A 21,328-nucleotide genomic window follows, 5' to 3' on the forward strand; every position below is an offset into this window, starting at 1 on the left:
ATTACGTGTAAGCGCGTGTGCTGGTGCTACGTTAGTGCCCGGCATGACAAAAGATTATTCACATATTTTACATTATTGTTTTGAAGTGGCATAATGTTCTGGCAGCTTTACATTCTGGGAGGCATGCCCGCATTATATTGTGCACTTTGATCTACGTACAAAACAAGTTTGGAGGAAAACAGACCATGAATGCTGAGACGTCTTTTGCGACTAGGGCTGGAGGCTCTGTTGCTAGCAGAACCTATACTGCGACACCCGTTCAGCTTCAGTCCAGTTGCCTCATTTTATTGCTATTCTAAAGCTAGCTTATAAATGAAACGGCAAACTCCGTAGTTTGCAGTTTATTTGCGTAACACACACAAAAGCTTGTCTTCACTGAGATTATATTACCGAACTTTGCAACCACATACATATTCCCCAAATGTGGGAGTGTTTTAAGCGTACTCGGGGGAACACTGCCTTTGGATATCGGCAGATACGTTTGGGGCGTTGGGCATGCACGTCTCTTGAAATCCGCCGCACATAGGCCAGAAAGAGCTCAATGCAAGCCTCTAGAGTGTTCTTGGAGCAACTAGGGCGCAGCGGCACCATATATTAGCTAACCCTTGCGCTACCGGAATTGAGACCTCAAAAGTTACTGGAAGGGTGCCCGGCCTTAGTATCAGGGCAGAATCTCAAAACGCGCACAGAAGTCACGGTTATTTATGCATACTATGTAGTTGGGTTTATTAAGAACCATGGTAATTTTATTTGGGCAGAAACATACGTACCACGACCATCCGAACCGAAGCCTTTTTTTTTCTCACTGCTTCGTTTAGTGGCTCCTTCGCAAAGGGGTGAGATGCCAGATTCCAAAAAAAACTGGGTTGACTTAGAAAAGAAAGCTACGCAACAAAATAATCTGGAATAACTATGGTTACACTGGCCTGCGTGCTTCATTCTTCTTTCGAAAGTCCCACAGCTCGACGCTGGTAATCGCGCAGTACACAACCTAATAAAGATAAGCCTCACAGGGTAGCAAAGTTTTTTTTATAATTTAATATATCGGCGGTTTTTCCCTTAGCGCCTTTCATGCATGTTAGACCAATGCCCCTTTAACTTTCACAAGCGATTGCAATGTGTGAACTGATCTCGTTTTGAATTTTAATCTTACTGTCGCCGCTACAGGTGGTGTTTCATAGGCGAACGAAGTTTTGCAAGCACGTGGAAAGGGGATCTGCTAAAGATCAACAAAGGTAATTCACACATGTTAACCGTCACATTCGTGGGGACAATATTTCCTGCTCGTGGTATTTAAGGGAACTGCGATAGCTCTCCTTGCCTGTTGCTCATCCACTCGGCGCCGCTGAACGACAACGCCTAAGCCGTAAACTATCAGTTTCCGTGCTGTTGTGAGGTACGTATACGCCACGAAAAGACTTCTGTTCTTGTGAGTTCCGATGTAATCATTTGCTGCATGCTTGATTTGCTTTTGAGGCGGCTACAGGCAAGGTAATTTTTTTAATAATAGCACGACGACCATGGGTGGTGTGATGGGGTGGGGGGGGCGCTTTGTTTACGGTTTTATTTTCTTGCAGAATGTCGTAGCAGTACTGCTCTGCCAGTGGATTCATCTTGAACAAATGGAGCGAAATCCAACGCGTAATCTCGAAATTTCATTACCTGCAGCATATGAATAGCAGTCGTATACCCATATTTAACTGAAAAATATAGACGACTTGTCAACAGAATAGCATAATACAACCTGCGGTGAAGAGGCTATATATAGGATTAAGGTGCCTTAAAAAGACTGGACAACGTTTCGATAGGATGACCTATGTTCCTCAAAGGCGGCCTTATCATCCTTTTATATTATGGGTCATCTTATATTTAATGGGTTAGTGGAGTGACGTCGCGTTCGGCTGTTGTCGGTGGCGGCTGGCTGTAAAGGCAGAGACTGCAAAGGTGAGCACTGTTGCCTAACGTCTCTAAGCGTCGTTCCTAAGATGAGCGGACACAAGCAGGGCAGTGGGAAGGGGGAGAGAAAAGAAAAGAGAAAGACCAACAGGGTAAAAAGAACGAGAAAATAAAAATAAAAGGCATGGGAGGATGTTGTGGCACCGACAGTTTAGGAAGCATTCAGGGGTGCCATATCGGCATGCTTTTGTCTCCCTAGAAGAGCCGCTCAGCCAGTCAGTGCCCGAAAAACAAAAAAAGAAAGAGAACCTGAAAGAGACAGTAGTTGAAGGAATGACTTGAGTAGCGCAGTACACAAGCGACGGGTAATTTTGAAGGACTTAAGATGGCAACAAGGAGTCTGGGGTACAGTGCATGGGGTAGGTGGTAGGCAGCGGCTTGGCCTTTCAAGAGACTTTAGCCTCAGTATCTTAATGTAGGCATCGTCATGGTGGTTACAGAAGTGGCGACACCCTGCGTGGCTGAGGCGCCGATAAAGTATTCTGGCGTCTGGGACTTTAGAATGTGTTTGTGAGGGTGTAAGAAGAAAAAAGACACCCACAAAGGGGCGGATAGAAATCAAAACCGAAATAACAAATAGGAGGATGACATAAGTAAAAGCGGGATGGGACAGGCGTATATGCGAAAAAAAACATGCAAGAGTATATTAAATTTATTGGTAGTGGAGTGACCAGAAAAATTTGGAAATGGAGGAATAGGTAAGGTTATTAATTAAGGTTAGCTAGCGGCATAATGTCTTTCTTTTGGTTTCCAGGTATTCCTTCGACAAAGATGCACTGTAGGTGGCCGATTTCCATTTTTGTAGCACTGGCTGTCGGACTACATGCTATCGTGGTTACGAATGGTACCAAAAGTGATGTTTATGTCCGCACAAATAATGGTGAGACAATGGTCAGTCTTTAAGTAGGAAAAGTACCTTTGTCAAAGTTGCATTAGTGTATTTAGTAGCATGTTCACATAAACCAATTTTAGGTTCTTCATATCTTCATGCATCCTTACGTTGCACTGGCTTGCACTTTACCACGATCTCTTATTACTGTTTTGAAAGAGTTTTGGGTCTTATTGATACACGCGACAATAAGAAATATTCTGCGTATTTGTAGGCCTTTAGGAAGAGGCTGATTTCATATGAATGACTTAGATATGTATCATACGTAATGCTTCTTTTCTAAATTATTTGCTTGTATCATACAGAGTGTTAAGTTTCTCTAGTTGAAACGTCTTGCTTCGAAATATTTACTTAAGATTACGATATGCCATAATGCGAAATTTGAGCGCAGCTCTACGTGTTTTCACATCGCCTGCCAATATTTTGTATGATGATTATATAGGTGCTCGGTCTATAAGAGGATGATAACTATATGAGTAACACCTAGCTGAAACAGTCTGTCTCGTGTGACACACAGCGAACGAAGTGAAGTGTGACGCGACTGCCTCGCCAATCGGGAGATCGCGAGAGGTAACTCCGGGGCGACGCGTAGGCGCGATTTCCGGCAGGCTCCGAGGACCGACCGCCGCTCATGCAGCACTTGGTTTCCATACAGACGACTCGCGCAACTGTGGAGCCATGTCGTCGTCATCGTCGTCGTGCTACTCTTTTTTCGCGGCTTTGCGCTTTTTCTCTCACGTTTTCATTCCACCAAGGACGACACCAACCCTTCGCGAAGAACTCGTTCTAGTAGTGTCAGCGGCGACAACATCCAAGGGCCTTACACGTAGCCGCTCGCCATCGCCCTTTGCCAGAGCAGTGTTCCCCATCGCACACGCTGCCACCATGGACTGACCTGAGCAGCTGATGCCGCGGACGAACTCAGCTATCCGCACACCATGCCAACATTCAACCCCCTCCCCCTCTGAAGCGCAGATGAGATCGCCCGTGCGCCTGCGGATGTCTTGGCCACCGGCCACTCAGCGGATGTGGGGTCCCCCCTCCACTCCTCCTCGGCGTTCCCCCTCGCGCTCTCTTTTTATGCGAAGCATATTACTAGAGCTCAACCCAGCTCCTCAGGCGCGGCGGTGTCGCCTTCAATACCACGTGACACCGTGACGTCACGACAGAGGAGAAACGGGGCTCCAACTCGCGCCGTCGCTCGCGGCGTCGTGGCAGTATATAAGCAGCTGCGCTTGTGTCTAGGTGGCTTTGGCTCAACTCTTGCAAGATGGGCTGGGTGGGAATCGAACCAGGGTCTCCGGAGTGTGAGACGGAGACGCTACCACTGAGCCACGAGTACGATGCTTCAAAGCGGTACAAAAGCGCCTCTAGTGAATGCGGTGTTGCCTTAGAAACGAGCTGTTTCTAAGGCTCAGGCGTGCGTCGCTTGCTCAGGCGCACATTTCGTTGCCACGCCGAACGCTGCGTTGCTCGACGCTCACCGCGTCCAATGCGGAGCGCGTAGTCGCTGCGCCGTAGCCCATTGTCTTACACCCCTTGGCGGGTCGACGGGAACGCTGTCGCGTTCCACTCTTGAAGGCGAAGCAGAGTAACGCATGAGTTGTTTCTTCGTCTAGCCGAACCAAATATAGCCAAGCAACAGCAGTTCACCAGTCTAAACAGTGGTTCAACAACTAAAATAAAGGCTAGTATGCTTCGCATCCTGGGCTTAACCTTAGCTAAGCCACAGCCATTTTTCATCTCTCTGTGTTCGCTGTGAGGTGATTTCTGGCGTTTACAACTGCGCCATCATTAATCATATAATCAAATAAAGTGACAGAAATACCTAATCTGCCGGCGCAGGCAACATTTGCGAGAGAAACCAAAGCCACTGATTAACTAAATAACCTAAATACCATATTTAGTTCTGTGACAATATTCACGGCCCATGTAATGTTTAACTGTTGCAGAGAAGCATCATAAGGTCCACTCGCACGCTCCAATATTCAAAGCTGAACATCTGGCCCAAAGCACATGGTGCATATTTTTCTTTGAAATTCACCTTATTTACTCAAGCGGAATTGTGAAGCGCGGCTCGCGGTGGAAAGCTCCGCGTGTAATGGTAGGGTTGTGTAAAATGATTTACTATTCAACGGGAAAAAGCCGGCCACTTCGCCACGGCTACGCAATTGACTACGCGTTCAAACGGGACCTACGCAAGGCGTCAGCAACCACTGTACATCAGAGACGGACAGTCGTGGTTCTTTGTTGTGTGCAGCGAAAAAATGCGTCATGAGGAAGGGAGTACGGGTGTCTCAGCAGGTAACTGCCGTATAACAGCCTGCTTCTGGCGGATAGCAGCTTGAAAGGGAATGGGAAGAACGTCTAGGGGTAGGAAATTAGAGAAGAGAACGACGGTAGTGACGCACAGCTTCGGCTATTCCTTGCATATGATTGTATGACAGGACAGCGTATTTGACAGCATAGTCTGCATTACACGCGGAAGTCGATGAGCCGGTCCGTTTCTTGCTATGACCGTGTAACTGGAGATTCAGTGCAAGCTCAAATCGTGCCCTTGTTGACGTAGACGCCACATGTGCATGTGGGGTCCTTCAACGACAGCGGTACTTGAGTAAACGTACTTACAAGCTCAAAAGAGATCTCGAGAGCCCGTAAACACTCTGCGGTGTTGATTAGTATCGCTTCAGAAACGGAGAGCAAATGTCACGACATGCATATCAAACTCTATAATGACATGCATTTCTGCCCTAGAAGTGTGAACGGCATCTCTCACTTTTTTTGCTTCCCCGTCGTCTTCTCGCGATTGCTGTGTGAATTTCTTTTAGTGTTTCACTTACCCCCCTTGGTGATTGACTGCGTCGTAAGTAATTCCGTCATGGTTTGGCCCGCTATTGGTATGTGCTCCCAAGGGGCAGATGAGTGTGGAAGCGTAGGACGGTTATAAATGTCATACCAATTTTTAGCCTGGCCGGCCCGCTGAATTTGATATGACCAGATTCGTTTCCGGCATAGGGAGCGGTACAGGATAGAGAAGTTTTGAGAAAAAAAAGATGAAAGAGATTTATACAAAAATTCTAAAATGAAAAGCATGCATAGCATAGCTATGCAACTCAAGAAGGCTAGGTGGCTGCGTAAGGGGGCTGCCAATAAATCGTCATCACCATGCGGAATTGGGCCATGTCACCTGCACAAAATCCCGCATTAAGATAATGTCGGAGATGTCCCATAGAGTACAGCATGTTTTGAGTGCAAAGAGGGGCGCGAACTTTGACAATCCTATTACTTTGTTGGCTTCGTTGTTGAGGTGCGTCAGGGCACGCAGATGTGCTTGATTGATCGGGAGGAAAAGGGACGCCATATAGAATACGAGATCATAGGAAAGTCTGCACAAAGTGTCTCGAATCCTTGTAGCCCCTCGTGCGTTTCGAAATCCAGCAGAAGTCTTCTGTGGCCTGCGTGATGACTCTTAGTCGCTGCTTAAACCAAGTTGTGAATATGCACTGCTCGTCCAGAAACATTCCGGGTGTGCACATGGCCCGCACCCTGAGAAGTGGTGTCTGTCCTATAGAAATGGACGCTGACTATTTATTTGTCCTTTGACTGTTGCCATCTCAACTCATGCATAACGGGATACTTATTTCCGGCGGTAGCGCCAGCCCTATCTCTTATGAAAATCAGTCGTTTTTAATTAACGGCAGCTGTCCGTTGAACTCGCGTTCTCACAGGTAACCTCGCGCAGACGATAGCGTCAAATAATATCTGGAAATCACTTATTCAATGCTTGCAGTTTGTCTAGTTTTCTAGGAAGAACTGCTAAAGCAAGGCTGGTTTTCGAAGGGTAGATTGCAACGCCGTGTCGGACTCCGACCAGGTTGTAATACAAGCCCTGCTCGATTCCAACTAGAGCGTGAAACATTCTTTTCTGTAGGAAGCCAACAATGAACTTTTACGTGTTCACCTTATGTTCGATTTCTTGTATTGCTTCATGAAAGGTGTTCGGGGAAGGTCGTCGAATGCCTTTTTGACGCATACCCTAACAATGCGTGGGCACGAGGACGAAGTGTCGAACACTCCTTTCCTTAAGCCAATCATAATAATAGCGTAGAAAGCCCAGGATGGAATTCATACTGAGTGCAAAGCAGAATAGTATTTTCCTCTAACTCTAGTATTTTTCGCGATCACTATGCTCGCCAAACATTTTCACAGGTCTGGCGGGAGACAAAGTGGCCTTAATGAACGAAGGCAGTTCGGCGGTTTGTTTTGCTTTGGAAAAACTGGAAGATCTAGAGGGGCACTCTTTTCATGCATAGTTCAACACTACCAAAACAGTTATTTTACATTCTTCTGTAAGGTTGTTGTCGTGCGCTGACGTGCGTACATCAACCATTCGTGCGCCACGGGTGTTCCTACTGAGTTGAGTCTTTGAGCACGCTTACCGGGAAAGGGTTAGTTTAGATCGTCATGTCCGCCTTGATCAGCGTTACTGGCGTGCGGTCTGCCATCGTGCCATTTCTCTGCGAAAACGTCTGCCGCTGTCTTATAGTTTGCGATAGGTGATGCCTTCCTTCAAGGCCACACGCGGTAACGCAGCATGTTCTACTTTGCTTCAGAAGATATCTCACAATATCGCCCGCTTTGCTTGACTACGTCAATCCATTATTTTTCCTTCCACATCTGTATCCATTTCTGTGGGGCGAGCTGGCCCGCATATTTCGTGATTTCCTGATGGAGGGAGCACAGTTTTGTTAGTAGCCTCTGCGGGAGCCCCTTTACTTAATAACTGAAGAATATTCGAAGGTGCTGATTATGTGAAGCTGGGGCATATCGAGATATGGGTTGTCCGGAAAAGCCGCAGAGCCTTAGTTGCTTCGCGCTTGGCGTATGCCATAGACTGTGGGAAAAAGTCAATATTTGTAATTCGGCAGTTAATCGATTTGATGATGGCGTACAGCACTAGACACCATTTTTTTCAACGTGGCGGTAATCGGACGAGTTCAAGTTCTACAAGAAGCTTTTCTTGGTACATTCTGGGTCTCAAGTATCGTGTTAGGTCTGCTGTTGTGTCTGCGGGCCATATGCCCTCTAAGAGGTTCTAATAGGCTTGTTGAGGGCCAGGGAGTGCTAACCCACAACAGTCAAGTTCTTGCCTTAAACGACATAAGTCAAACGACATACGTCCGCCCGCAATTAGAATATGCCTCATCCGTTTGGGATCCTCATCAGATCACATTAATTAACGAAATTGAATCAGTGCAAAATCGCTCGGTTCGTTTCATCTTAGCTAACTACCATCGCACTGCTAGTGTTACATTAATGAAGAGTACACTTTAAATTCCATTATTATCTCTTTGCAGAAGAGAATCGCGCATTTCCCTTTTTCATAAGATCTACTACCACAACGCATATCTTCGCCCTCTTCGGATCCAACCTGCGCCTTATTATTCGGCTCGTAGTGATCACGTACATAAAGTTAACGTACCCCGTCATAACACCGTCGCGTGCTCACAATCATTCCTTCCTAGGACTGCAGTCGACTGGAATAATCTACCTACATCATTAGTAAGCATCAGTGACCTCACTCTCTTTAAGAATGCACTAATCAACATAAAATAATGTATGGTGGCAAATGGCATAATTATGTACTTATTCCGGAACATTATCTGCTTGCCAAAGTGTATTCTTTCTGTATTTTTCATGTTATGTAAGTCTGCTATTTGTTATGAATGCATTACTAATTTTTTCATATTGCTTTTGTTCCCTGGAAATTCCTTGAACTAATCCTGCATTTTTTACTCTTCGAATGTATTCTCGCCCCTCCCCTCTGCAATGTACAATTATGTGCCTTGAGGGTATCACAAATAAATAAATAAATAAATATTGATCATTGCTTTGCACGTGTCGCGCAATGTCTGTGTTTGTAATGGCGAAAATCGTGAGAAGCTTGTGCAAAAAAGACGAGCTCCAGAACTGTTACATTAAAAGGGAGAGGTTTCAGGTCCATAGCTAATCCCAGCGAGAACAATTGGCTAACATAAATGAAATGAAATTGAAATCCTGTCGAGTTCATACCTTGTGGAAGCGTACGCATGTCTCAGTGGTTTCCTAACAATTTATTAGCAAATACGTAAAGACGGTTCCACCAAAAGATTATGTTTTACTACGGCTTGAACACATGAGTGGTTGTGCTCAACTACAATTACACATTGCAGAGTTCCTTATTATTGCGGATGCACCACATCACTCATAGAATAGTGAATTGGAGAGCGCTATCACTGCGTTCCAGATTTGTGTTATTTCAAAATCATCTGACACTAAACATAAGCTGCAAACTGAGCTTGTAGTAAACCGATATGCATTTTCAAAAGCTCAGCTGCCGCTGAATTTTTGTTTTCTACTATTCGTACGCGTGTGCAGCATTCGTCAGTGATATTCGTATGTTGTCTGAATACCTCCAACTACACGAGCGCAATGCGTATGTTTCCTTAAGAAATCTTCTCAACGTTATGAATGAGTGGCAACGATTTCTTCCGTCGCATAGAAAGTATAAAAGGGCGTGCACAGTGAAATTATATCACGCTAATTCCAGGCTCAGTATATCAATGTGAAGCGTTTCTCTATGCTAAATTCGTCATTTGTACTGCCTTTCTTGAGGAAACCAACTTGGCACTTTTGTACCAAAATTAAAGAACTTTTAACAGAATGGCGAGTATAGAAAAAGTGTACAATGTCGTGACGTCTTATTCCAAACTACAGGGAGCCAATTAAAAAATGAGAAGTGGGGTTTCGCCACGTGTCCGCAGCACGTAATAGCACTCATTTGAGATACGACACATTAATAAATGAACACGGTTGTCGCGCCGTTTCTTTAGAAGCTTCTGGAGAAAAGTGTATTGAGTGTCTAAAAGATGGCTGAAAATGTTTCTCGCCAACCATTGGGTAATTAGTGGCGAATATATTATCCAGTCACATATCACACGAGAGATAGATAGATACATAACGAGGGTCTCGAATCCGGCAACATTGATGCCTTCAGGTAGCATGTGTGGGTTTATTGACCAGTTGCCTTCACCCAAAAAGATCACGCTCTCGTGGCGCCTGCGGCAAAAAAGACGTTCCACGTCCGCCGCCAAGGTCTGTGAGTGGTAGCGCTGGCTAACACTCCCAAGGTTCTACTACTACACATAAATACCCAAGAAAGTGGATGGGGAAACAGCGCCGCGGTAGCTCAATTGGTAGAGCATCGCACGCGAAATGCGAAGGTTGTAGGTTCGGTTCCCACCTGCGGCAAGTTGTTTTTTCATCCACTTTAATTTGCATTAGTTTATCGTTTCTTTATTTCATTTATTGCGCACAAGTAATTTCCCCTATCTTGTCCTTGGTGTCAGTGTTTGTTGGCTTCTTATGATACGAGAGATAGTTCGTAATTTAACGCAGCGAAGAAGTGGGCGGCAGCAAGCAGACGGCAAATGAGGGAAGTAAACTTCTGGGAAGTTCACCGCCTGCCGATTGGCTGCTCTCTCTGCCCCGTTTTGTCATAAATTTTACATACTGCCACTTTGTGACGTTGCAGCAACCGAACAGAACGTGTATCGAAGAAAGATCTGCGATCGCGCCCCAGAACATACACGCAACACGAATTGTGTAGTACTTTCTGGAAGGCATGAAGGCACCAGCGATTACGCTGCAACGTTCGACGAGTCACGTATAAAAACGGAGCCGCTTGTTGCCTACAATAAAATTTCCGATGACCGCGAAATTTATCTTGCCGCTATCTTTGTGCAAGAGTGTTATTGATGTGCTGGGCCCACGTTCGCCCACTAAACATTTAACTTTAAAAGTCACAGCTTGGCACTGTGTCGTTCTTATCCATCACCACAACGTGTCTATATCCCCCTGTTCAGTTTGAAACAGTCTGTGCGAAAAAAGAACGTTAGGCGCTACACCTACTTCATATAGCTTCTAGCGACTAAAAAGATTGTCCTTTCACTTTCTTTTCCCAAGTTTAGCCTTTTCACCCCGTTCACAGACTGGCCGTATAGCCACGGAAATTAATATTTTTCCAATATCCAAAATAAATCGACTAATTCACTTTTCCTTCTGTTTATCTTGCGGTGACGTTCCTCAAATAAACCATCTGGGATGTCCGCACGCTAGCATATTGAGGCCTGCCTGTAGTACAGGCAAGAGACCCCTGCTTCTTTACTCAACTTATACAAAATAGGGTTGAATACTGGGATTGCTTAAGCTAGGTCCGATGGAACGAAAGTTCCATCGGACCTAGCTTTATTTTAGGCAGTTGTATGGGTGAACATGTGGACTGAAAAAAAAAGAGCTTTGTAGTTCAAATGCTACTTCCTTTAATGATCAATATGAATGTGCTGCATTTCGATGGTCTCATATTTCAGGTTCTTGTGTTTACCATAACTTGACCGTAGAAGATAAAAAAGACGTGAGAATGGAGTGGCCTTGTGCAAGAGTTTCTTGTAGTCTGGAAAAGAGCATGGTCACTGTAAGCGGGTATGGTCTATTTCTTTTATTTATGTAATGTATCGTGCAGACACTCTCCGACGATTGCCGATGTAACCGAATAGCGGAACACTTGTTTACCGAAGTGATGTACTCCAACGCCTATATTTGTTGTAGTGCGGATATTTAAGCGAGGTTGGTTCTTTCATTGCGTAATATTGTCGGAAAGCAAGTCGTTTATTTGTGTTTTAACTTGAACAATGAATCTGTCTTAAAAAAGCTAGAATAGTCACATGCAGCGACGAACTGGCTATGGAATTGAACTAAAGCGCAAAAACAACCGCAGATTTCATCGGCAGATTTCTATGAACGGCGCAAGTCCAAGCAGTACGAACATGCTACAATCTGCAAGATGCGCGAAAGTACTAAATAACACTGCTAGCTTCGTTACCATCTCTTGGCAAACGCGACTCACAAAGCAAAATAAAGACAGCGAACAGAGTGTATTAGCCAATGTGCGTTCTTGCGATGTCAACCATGTGGAAATTCGATCTGCGTTGGCGCCCTCATCACCGTCATTGTTTCACACCATCGTTGGCGCATGCGTGATCTCTACCGCAGTACGCAGTGCGTATGACTGCAATATCAAGGAATCCCAAGACGACGCACAGTCCCGTTCCGCTTGGTCAGCGCTCCAGGAGCAAAGGCTGCCTTCTGGGGCGGAATCTTATAACAGTTCGGAAAACGAACCGTACCATTGGCCGCTTACGTCACTGAATGTGCCACTCCCAAGCCGGTGGTGGAACAAGGGGAGGACGCGACCAATACATGCGAGATTGCCACCTCTGAAGTGTACGCCATTATATGACGTGCTAATCGAGGAATTGCAGAATATTTCTGCTTGCTGAATAATTGCAAAATGTAAATTGATAATTATACGGGAAGTTCTGAAGTATAAACGCGTGGTGCCGGGCGTTTAGGCAACGCAGTAGTAGTTCATTAATGTTATTTTTTTTTTCATCTTGAGCCGACAGACGGTATCGCAAGCGTAAATGAGTTGGCAGAGCGCAGCGCTATGTGGTCTGCTTCCAGGAGCTTGCACGGTGCACGCAACAGGAGTGCACCGCCAGCACTTCCTAAGTAGCGACCGCAACAAAACCATGATCTGGTTCTTCTTCATCATCATCATCAGCCTGGTTACGCTCACTGCAGGCCAAAGGCCTCTCCCATAGTTCTCCAACTACCCCGGTCATGTACTAATTGTGGCCATGTCATCTCTGCAAACTTCTTAATCTCATCCGCCCACCTAACCTCCTGCCTCCCCTTGCTACGCTTCCTGTCCCTTGGAATCCAGTCCGTAACCCTTAATGACCATCGGTCATCTTCGCTCCTCATTACATGCCCTGCCCATGCGCATTTATTTTTCTTGATTTCAACTAAGATGTCATTAACTCGCGTTTGTTCCCTCACCCAATCTGCTCTTTTCTTATCCCTTAACGTTACACCCATCATTCTTCTTTCCATAGCGCTTTGAGTCTTCCTCAACTTAAGTAGAACCCTTTTCGTAAGCCTCCAGGTTTCTGCCCCGTACGTGAGTACTGGAAAGACACAGCTGTTATACACTTTCCACTTGAGGGATAATGGCAACCTGCTGTTCATGATCTGAGAATGCCTGCCAAACGAAGCCCCAGCCCATTCTTATTATTCTGATTATTCAGTCTCATGATCCGGATGCGTAGTCACTACTTGCGGATGTATTGACTTACCTTTATTAGTAGATGTATTCCCTTACCACTTCCCGTGCCTCGCTACCTTTCGTAAACTGCTGTTCTCTTCAGAGACTCTTAAACATTAATTAGTTTTCAGCAGATTATTTTTAGACCCACTCTCCTGCTTTGCCTCTCCAGGTCAGTGAGCATGCATCGCAAATCGTCCCCTGAGTTGCTAAGCGAGGCAATACACCAGTGAATCGCAATTACCTAAGGTACTCAATATTAACTCTTATCCCCAATTCTTCCCAATCGAGGTCTCTGAATAGCTCCTGTAAACACGCTGTGAATAGCGTTCGAGAGATAGTATCTCCCCGCCTGACGCCTTTCTTTATTGGAATTTTGTTGCTTTCTTTATGGAGCACTACGGTGGCTGTGGAGCCCTGTGGAGCCGCTATAGATATCTTTGAGTATCTTTACATACGGCTCATCTAACCCCGATCCCGGAATGCCTCCATGACGGCTAAGGTTTCGACAGAATCAAACTGGTTCTTAGGGTAACTTTTACTCGCCGACTACATGAATTTTCCTTCTTTTTTCGCCCTTCGTCATCGGCTCGGGCATAACTCGCTCGCCGCCGCGCTGCCGCTATCCCTGCGATCTGCCCCATGGCGCGTCGCGTGATAGAAGCAATGGATCTTTAAATCGAGCCTTGCGATATGCGGGCCCTGCATTGGCTGCGCGAAGTAAATTCGAAGAGCGGGGTGCTGCCAGTGCGCGCTGTGCTGTGAAATTGAGGAACAAAGTGCGGCAGTCCCCAAACTAGAGAAAGAAGGGTAGCCAAGTAAGAGATCTCCACAATAACTTCCCGTCCTGACTGTATAGTTTTATTAGCCTAACGAAGGAAGCGCTAGGCCAGCGTAGGTGGAACCTTTCAGATTGCTGAACGGCGATCTGCAAGGTATTCACGCTTTCGATGGCACTGGCAATTCGATTTCACCATACAACAATCTCTTTGGCATTGGCTTTGAAGCGGACGTCACGGGAAAGATCACCCAGCCGTTCTACCGGCCAGCACAGTAAATGCGAGAGCAACTTCGTGAACAGTGCTGGCAGCAGAGATCTAGGCCATTCCGATCAATGCTTCGCGTTTGACCGACCCCAAGGAGCTGCCGGTCGGTGGCGATGAACCGCAGCGTGCAATTCCTTCCTCTGCGTGGAATGACCACTGATATGCTTGCACCCGAGTCTTCTCCAGTTGTTAGCGCAGCCTGCAAAAGGTCTGGTTAGAAAGCCGGCAGGGGCGGTGCAACTCATTATCCGTCATTTCTTCGGACGCGTATCGCACTTCCAGCCGTGGTCGACACCGAAATAGCAACGCCAAGCAGACGACGAAGGCAAGTAACAGCCTCCGAAGCAACCAACGCAAGCAAGTGTGAGGCCCGCGTGTCTCCGGGGTCGCGCGACCGGCGCGCACTGCCAGGGTCGCGAAGCAACAGCCAAGCCACAGCAACCGAACCCATAACAGACTACTCCTTCACTGGTTCGGCTCTTAGCAAAAGACCGGTGCACTTTAGAAATGATTGACAGATGCGTGACGTCATCGTAATTTGCGGCACCACCCCACTTTCTCTGACGACCAGTTGAACCAGTTCCTTGCGAACTCTTATAAGATTCGGGCTCTCTGGCTGCCACTCCTGGCAACATTGCTGCGGGCACACACGCTAGCGTCCCTACTCTGCAGCTATGCGCGTAAAGCAGGCCCTCGCAAAAGCGCTATCGACCGCTATATTTGCAAGTGTGTAGGAAAAAGTATAAATCGGAGGTCGGGGGAACGCTGGAGACATGAGACGCGGGGTCGGGAGCAATAAATACGCAGAAAAATGGCCGATGTTAACCGCTTGTCTTGGCATTCACACGCCCTTACGGCGAAGCATGCTTTGATATTGCGAAACAAGCCATAGGAGTGTCAAAGTAGAGAACAGTGTATGTATATGAATTGGGAAGTCGGACACGTAGGAGAGTTATAGAGGGGAAGAGAGAGCTTACAAGGCCATATATATATACATATATACATATGTATATGTATTTATAACACTTCACCTTCGCCTTGATCCATTGCATCTAAAACAGTTAGCCTATTGATCGTTACTAAGAACTAAACTCGAATACGCATCTGCCATCTGGGATCCGCATCAAGCACATGTCGCTAATACCCTCGAGGCAGTTCGAAATCGCACCACCAGGTATACTTATTCCACATACTCTTACAACATCAGCGTATAATCTTTAAAAAAACAATCTTCCTTATCGCTTCTATCTTTTTGTGGCCACATTGCCACACTTTCCACCACAGGTTGCCACCACAGGTTCTACTATTCGACGCTTAATTTACCACCATAAATTGTTCCCCCAATGCGCTGGTCACGACGCATTGGCCATCCCCAGCACGTTGCACAACCACATTGACACACAAATACATTTTCAGCCTCTATTTCCTACCAAGCATCTCATCAAATCGTCTTCATCAAATCGCTGCCATCACCTCCCGTTTACAATTTGTTCAAGATGTAACAACCCTTTTATTCACAGAATTGAATGCATTAAAACACTTGTGTGTATATGTTGCATCCCCATTTCTGATGTAATACCCAAACTACGGGGTCATTAAGGAAAGAAAATGATATATAAATATATATATATATATATATATATATATATATATATATATATATATATATATATATATATATATATATATATATTATAGCTGACGGAGGCATGCTGCGGACCACCGACAGCTGAATCTTCCTAGTCGGAGAAGAAGACCTAAGTCGAGTGAGCTCCTGAGCAACACATCGCAATGCGTTGAACTCGGTTGCAATTATAGAACCTGGGCCTGAAACGTTCACGACGTATTGCTATAGCATTAGTAAGGAGTAAAGTAATGCATTAGTAAAAGTAAAAATTAAATAAAAACATGAGTTACCTTTGTACAGAGTAATTGCTGCTAAGCACTTAAGAAGGAATTACTACATTTCGTTGGTAGAGAACTAAGCCTCCATTAATCCACTGAAAAGCCAGTGTGTGTATCTCGTGGCGAGTCCTCAGAGCTAAAGAGCAAACAGGTCTGAATATACTGAGCAGTCACAGACTTTGGGCTTGATTTGCTCGTTTGATTTTTATTAACCCAATGAAAGAAGAAGTGAAGTGCATGTTAGCTATAGGCGGAAATGATTACGAGAAGAAAAGAAAAACGATTTTTACGCCGTTGCGATGGAACACAGCACGTCCTTTATCCGGGTGGGAAGGGTTTTAATGTTGTACAGTAATGTTTTCTGTACAGTGGACATCTTTAACAGCGCTCATCTCAAAGACTTAAAAAAGAACCGTAATGGATATGTATATGATTCATCCTGCCAGAACCCTAATATTCCATGTTTTCTTCAACTCGTAAGTACAGCCACGTGGAAAAATATGTATGTACACCCATGCGTAAAGAAGTTCATGACCCATGTACTCTCAAACGGCGCCTTGCCAGGTCTGGGCATATTGAATAGAGACGAGCATTGCGTAAATCACGCGCTGACGAATTACCCGCCGACGTGCCCCAAACGTTACGCTCACTCCTTCTCCAAGACGCTTCTCTTGAAGCCAGAGAGGCCAATGTAAACGCGCACAAACTATTCTATTTATAAGGCACTGCTAACAACGTCACTCACTACGACACGTAACTTCTCTAAATCATCCAAATGACAAAGCTCAAAGCTACCACTGAAAATGTTCGACGTGGTAAAAGAAATCCCGCCAGAAACTATCTTCTATGATTTTCTAAATAAATGCAAAGCATTTCTTCCCTGCACGTGGCAGAAAGCACCAAGAAAATGACGTTATCGGAAAGAAACGCTCTAGGGAGGACTAAAACGTGCGTTGGCCATGACAGCGCAACGACGTACGATCGCAAACAGAAGCAGACGAAGAAGCTACATGCCACACCAAATTTGTCATTTACAAAGAGCTTCTGAAAGTACGCGTGGTATCGGCTGCCTCATCAGCAGCCGTTCGCTTGGTCTTGCGCTGTTATTCAGCCTCAAATCGCTTTTGCTCTTGCTGGGTCTCGATTGCCTTGTGTATTACACGGGACCGTTACTTCGTCCCCTGCCTCGCTGGAACGATGCGCATATCATGCGTCTGCAGTCTAAAAAAAGTTTTGCGCGGCGCTTACGCCCTTCTTCTGCTTTATACTATCGAAGACTTATTGTATGTTCAAGTAGAGGCTCACGCACAACATGGCGTAGCTAGCGCAACCCAGTCACGTGTATTTATGGCGTGCACACCCGTACTAGGCGAGTGAAGCAAGAAGAGGCAGCGCTAGGCAAGTAACGCCCTATGAACTATTGCGGGGGAAATCGCGCGGACACGCATCAAGGAGGGGCTGAACCAATATCGGAGAGCGAGTGGACGCATGGAGCTGCGCGTTCATGGGCAACCAATTATCTGACTTTGGAAGGCCTAGCATTTGATTTGATTTATGCTCCGACTAGGTAAACAAATACTTCATATTTAACAAGAAAGTAGAACAAAGGGAAAAAAAGGCAGGTATTTTAGCCTACCTCCAACGTGATACCTTGGCTGCTGCCCGGCAGAAAGTAGAGAAGAGTATACAGTGACTGTGCAGAGGAAGAGGCGCTATTTTCTGTGAACCTTAGGCAGCATGTCTCAGCGCCTTGGAGAAAGGAGAGAGGACATAAAGAAGAAAGAATCGTGAGAATGTCAATGCGGTTAGAGAGAATGTCGAGGCGGTTACAGGGTCATTTTCTGTCAGCGGTAGCAAGGCGGTGCATGAACAAGTTCCACATCAGCCCCGTGTTCTCCCAGGGTCGTGAGGAGGTGACTCAATGCGGAGCTGAGGTGCTGGCCGGGGAACAGCAATGTCAATGCCGAGAGTCCAGGTAGGCTGATGAGTCAGAATGATACGTAGAGAGATGACGTCTCTTTAGTTGGAAAAAAGCACGGCAGAAATAAAGGAGACAATTCTTTCGGCATCAGCGCGAAGGAATGGAGCCTTGCCCAAAAAGAATCGAAGGAACGGAGCTTACGGTGGCCAGTAGAAGCAAATGGGAACCGTATCTCTTTTGTCAGTAGCGCTTGTATTTGCTGGTATGGTTACAAGCTAAGAAATGTATTCTTTCTCATATCTTGTTGAGCCAAAAAGGAAACCTCTGTAACAATACCTAAACAGCGTTCTACAACGATCTTCGTATAAGAAAAATTTACTATGAGGGCTGCTTAGGAGTCTTTCGTCATATATTTCATCTGATCTACTATGACCGTTACCTGGTACTTTATAATATCATGCATATAACTGATTAGTTAGGTACGCGGAACACTTGATACTGTCTAATGTGTACCAATTCAAAAGAGAGGATTTCTTAGCATGTAGGTGGCACATAAATATTTTGAAATCAACGTTACCAGGTACTCCCGGTAGTTCTAAAATTTGTACGCCAGCAGGTGTAGAAAAAGCAAATACAGTATATAGACGTTTCAAACGCGTTACTGCCACAGGCACTACCACCTTCATCGTGCTGTCCCACTTTTCACAGCGCAGGCGCTGCTCAGACGTGGAGAGTTAGAAGATATCCTAACAAGCCTAGGGCGTTTGGTGGGAGAAAGGATGACGCAAAGCGGGCACACAGCGTCAACGTTAATATTGATGGGCTCACTAGTGCAGCCAGTACAGCGTTCTCCCTTCCGCTGTTCACAAAAGCTGTGCGCGCTTGAATATATTGAGCATACTTTGTGCATACACTTGATTGACATGATTGGCACTGAGGTTTTGTATTATCCTGGGATTTAGGAAAATTCTTGGAGGCAAAACACTTTCGTTCAGCTTGAAATACGTGCTTACATTGTTGAGAGGGCGTCAAGCTATTAATGGAAAATCTCGACGTAACTACTATTTCTTTGTTCGGCATATCTTTTTTTTTCTTTACGTTTAACATTTCGCATATTTTCAGACTGCTTGTTAGGAATGTTACCTGATTGAAATATGTTACCGTTCAAAGAGTGTTGCACCATTCATGTCGTCGCTCTCGAGGAGGATCAATGCGCCATTTGGCTCTGTATGCATAGCATTCCGCCAGAACATTTATTCATATATTTTGCCATTTATAAATTTCTATCTACAGGCCTAATAAATAAACCTTCAATTCGGCCCCTTCGGACTTTTACAATTGCGTCTTAGGAACATTTATACATATGAAGGAATGACATTTTCACCGTCACACAAAGGAGAGTTTCACATTACTCACCTAGGTTAGCGATTAGTGTATGAATCCTGAATGACTATACATTAGCTCGGTATTCGAAATTTGTCGCCATAGAGAGCAGCTGAGTGGATTTATTGATAAAAATCTACCAAACAAACGTTTAAAACTGCTTTTTGGTCGTTAGGTATACAAAAAAGACCTCATAATTGCCGAAGGTATCGCGTGACAATTGCAAGTTCAAGTACTGCTGCACCATAGATTAGTGTGCAGCAAAAGTGAAAACTATATTTACTATTCGGTTTCATGTTACGCCAATGTAACAAAAATATCAGAACCATAGTGCGATTTTTTTTATGCTGCCAGCGCAATTTTCGTATATTCGCCGCAATAATCCAGCAAATTAAACTTGCACCAAATTGGAAAAGACACACAAGGATGTGAAACAATAGAGTAATGTTCCCTTTACGTGAAGTTGTATGTGGTTCCCTGTCTTTGAAGGATTTCTTGCTACATTTTCTACTCTCCTAAGCTACTCAGGATGTTTGATTTAAATTGTGTGTTACGCTTGGATTAGCAGATTTTTTGTTCTTTACGCTCTGCTAAACCCCAGAATTAAGTATTTTGCTGAACTTCAGTTTCTCCCATTCAACTTAGTAAATGCGTTTAGTGAATTTGTATTGTTACAAATAATGCATATTATCTAATTCCGGTAGAAAGCAAAAATATTTTACCTCTACTCTTGTTGCTTTGCACTGTTTCGAAACCGCAGACCCATGCATGCAAGGTTTGGGTACAGGCTAATTGGTATTCCAGTGTTTCAAACATCACTCACAGCCCATACATAGACAAGGGACCAAAAGAACGACGAAGTTAAATATGCGTGTTACTGAAAACTAAACTCATCTGAAAGTCAGCGCTTGTCTTCGTCGTTCTTTTGGTCCCTTGTCTACGTATGAGCCGCAAGTGATGTTCGAAACCATGGCTACAATTTGCTGATATTGCTTAATAAGTCCTAATCTTTTTATGTGCAGGTGCCCGCTTGCCAATTATTACACTGAAAATTTACTAAGCTACCCGGGCACAGAGTGGCCGTTCTGCTGCGCAAGACGGAAGCAGTTAATTATACATGAAACGACAACAACTACTACCACAGAGCCTACTACAACTAGTACTGAACCAACAACAACTACCACAGAGACTACTACAACTACTACTGACCCGACCACAAATACCACAGAGTCGAATACGACTAGTACTGAACCGACAACAACTTCAAATGCTACCACAAGAGAGCCTACTAATGCTGAAGCTGATAATTAAGCTCAACGTAGGGATTAAGCAGTAGTACTAGTAAGAATATAGTACGTGTCCTGATGAAATGAAAGTCCGTTGCGGTGAAGTTTGCTATTATTATGCAAGCAAATAAATTTTTTCTATGCAATTTGTATCTAAGTGAATATGAAACTTCTCACTGAATAAAAATTTCAGGGCCCTTCCACTTCGTAAAGGTGGAAGACCGCAGAAGCTGTATATAAGTATAAATAAATTATTATAAAAGAACAAAACAATAGTGCGCAAGAAGGGACATGTTTGTTGATTTGTATTAAAGTGTATTCCTCACCACAGCACTCCTACTACTAGTGACACCACCAGGACTACTGTTTTCTTCCGGCTGCCCTGCTGCTTTTTGTTCCACATCCCGATGCGTGGCACTCTCTGAAAAGCATCTTTTTTTTACACTGCGCGAACCCGTACCACGTCCTTCGCCATATGACTGTCGTCACGCGCGAGATAATGTGCTCCAGTGACACTACGTCGTCTGCCCCGTTGACCCATGAGGTCTCCCATGTGACGTCATGCGTCAAGCTTTGCCATTCTCCCGCTGCCTCTTCTTGAAGGAGCCGTGATTGCGCTTATATCGCCACAGGTCGTGCAGCGTGATGCTTGAAAGAGATATAGGCCACTACATGAACTCGAACCGAATGCAGAGAGGCTATAGAATGGCAGTGGCGTTTCCCTAAGTTTATGTACAG

General features: G+C 45.1%; 1 long non-coding RNA gene across 1 annotated transcript; it reads left to right on the top strand.

Moving 5' to 3' along the window:
* Nucleotides 1–1,245: 1,245 nt before the first annotated feature.
* On the top strand, nucleotides 1,246–20,742 carry LOC142591152 (uncharacterized). Its single transcript, XR_012830360.1, has 4 exons — nucleotides 1,246–1,396; nucleotides 2,711–2,836; nucleotides 11,254–11,365; nucleotides 20,327–20,742. It is a non-coding gene; the product is annotated as an uncharacterized LOC142591152 (long non-coding RNA).
* Nucleotides 20,743–21,328: the final 586 nt, after the last annotated feature.

The sequence above is a fragment of the Dermacentor variabilis genome, chromosome 8, assembly GCF_050947875.1.
Source record: "Dermacentor variabilis isolate Ectoservices chromosome 8, ASM5094787v1, whole genome shotgun sequence".
NCBI lineage: Eukaryota > Metazoa > Arthropoda > Arachnida > Ixodida > Ixodidae > Dermacentor > Dermacentor variabilis.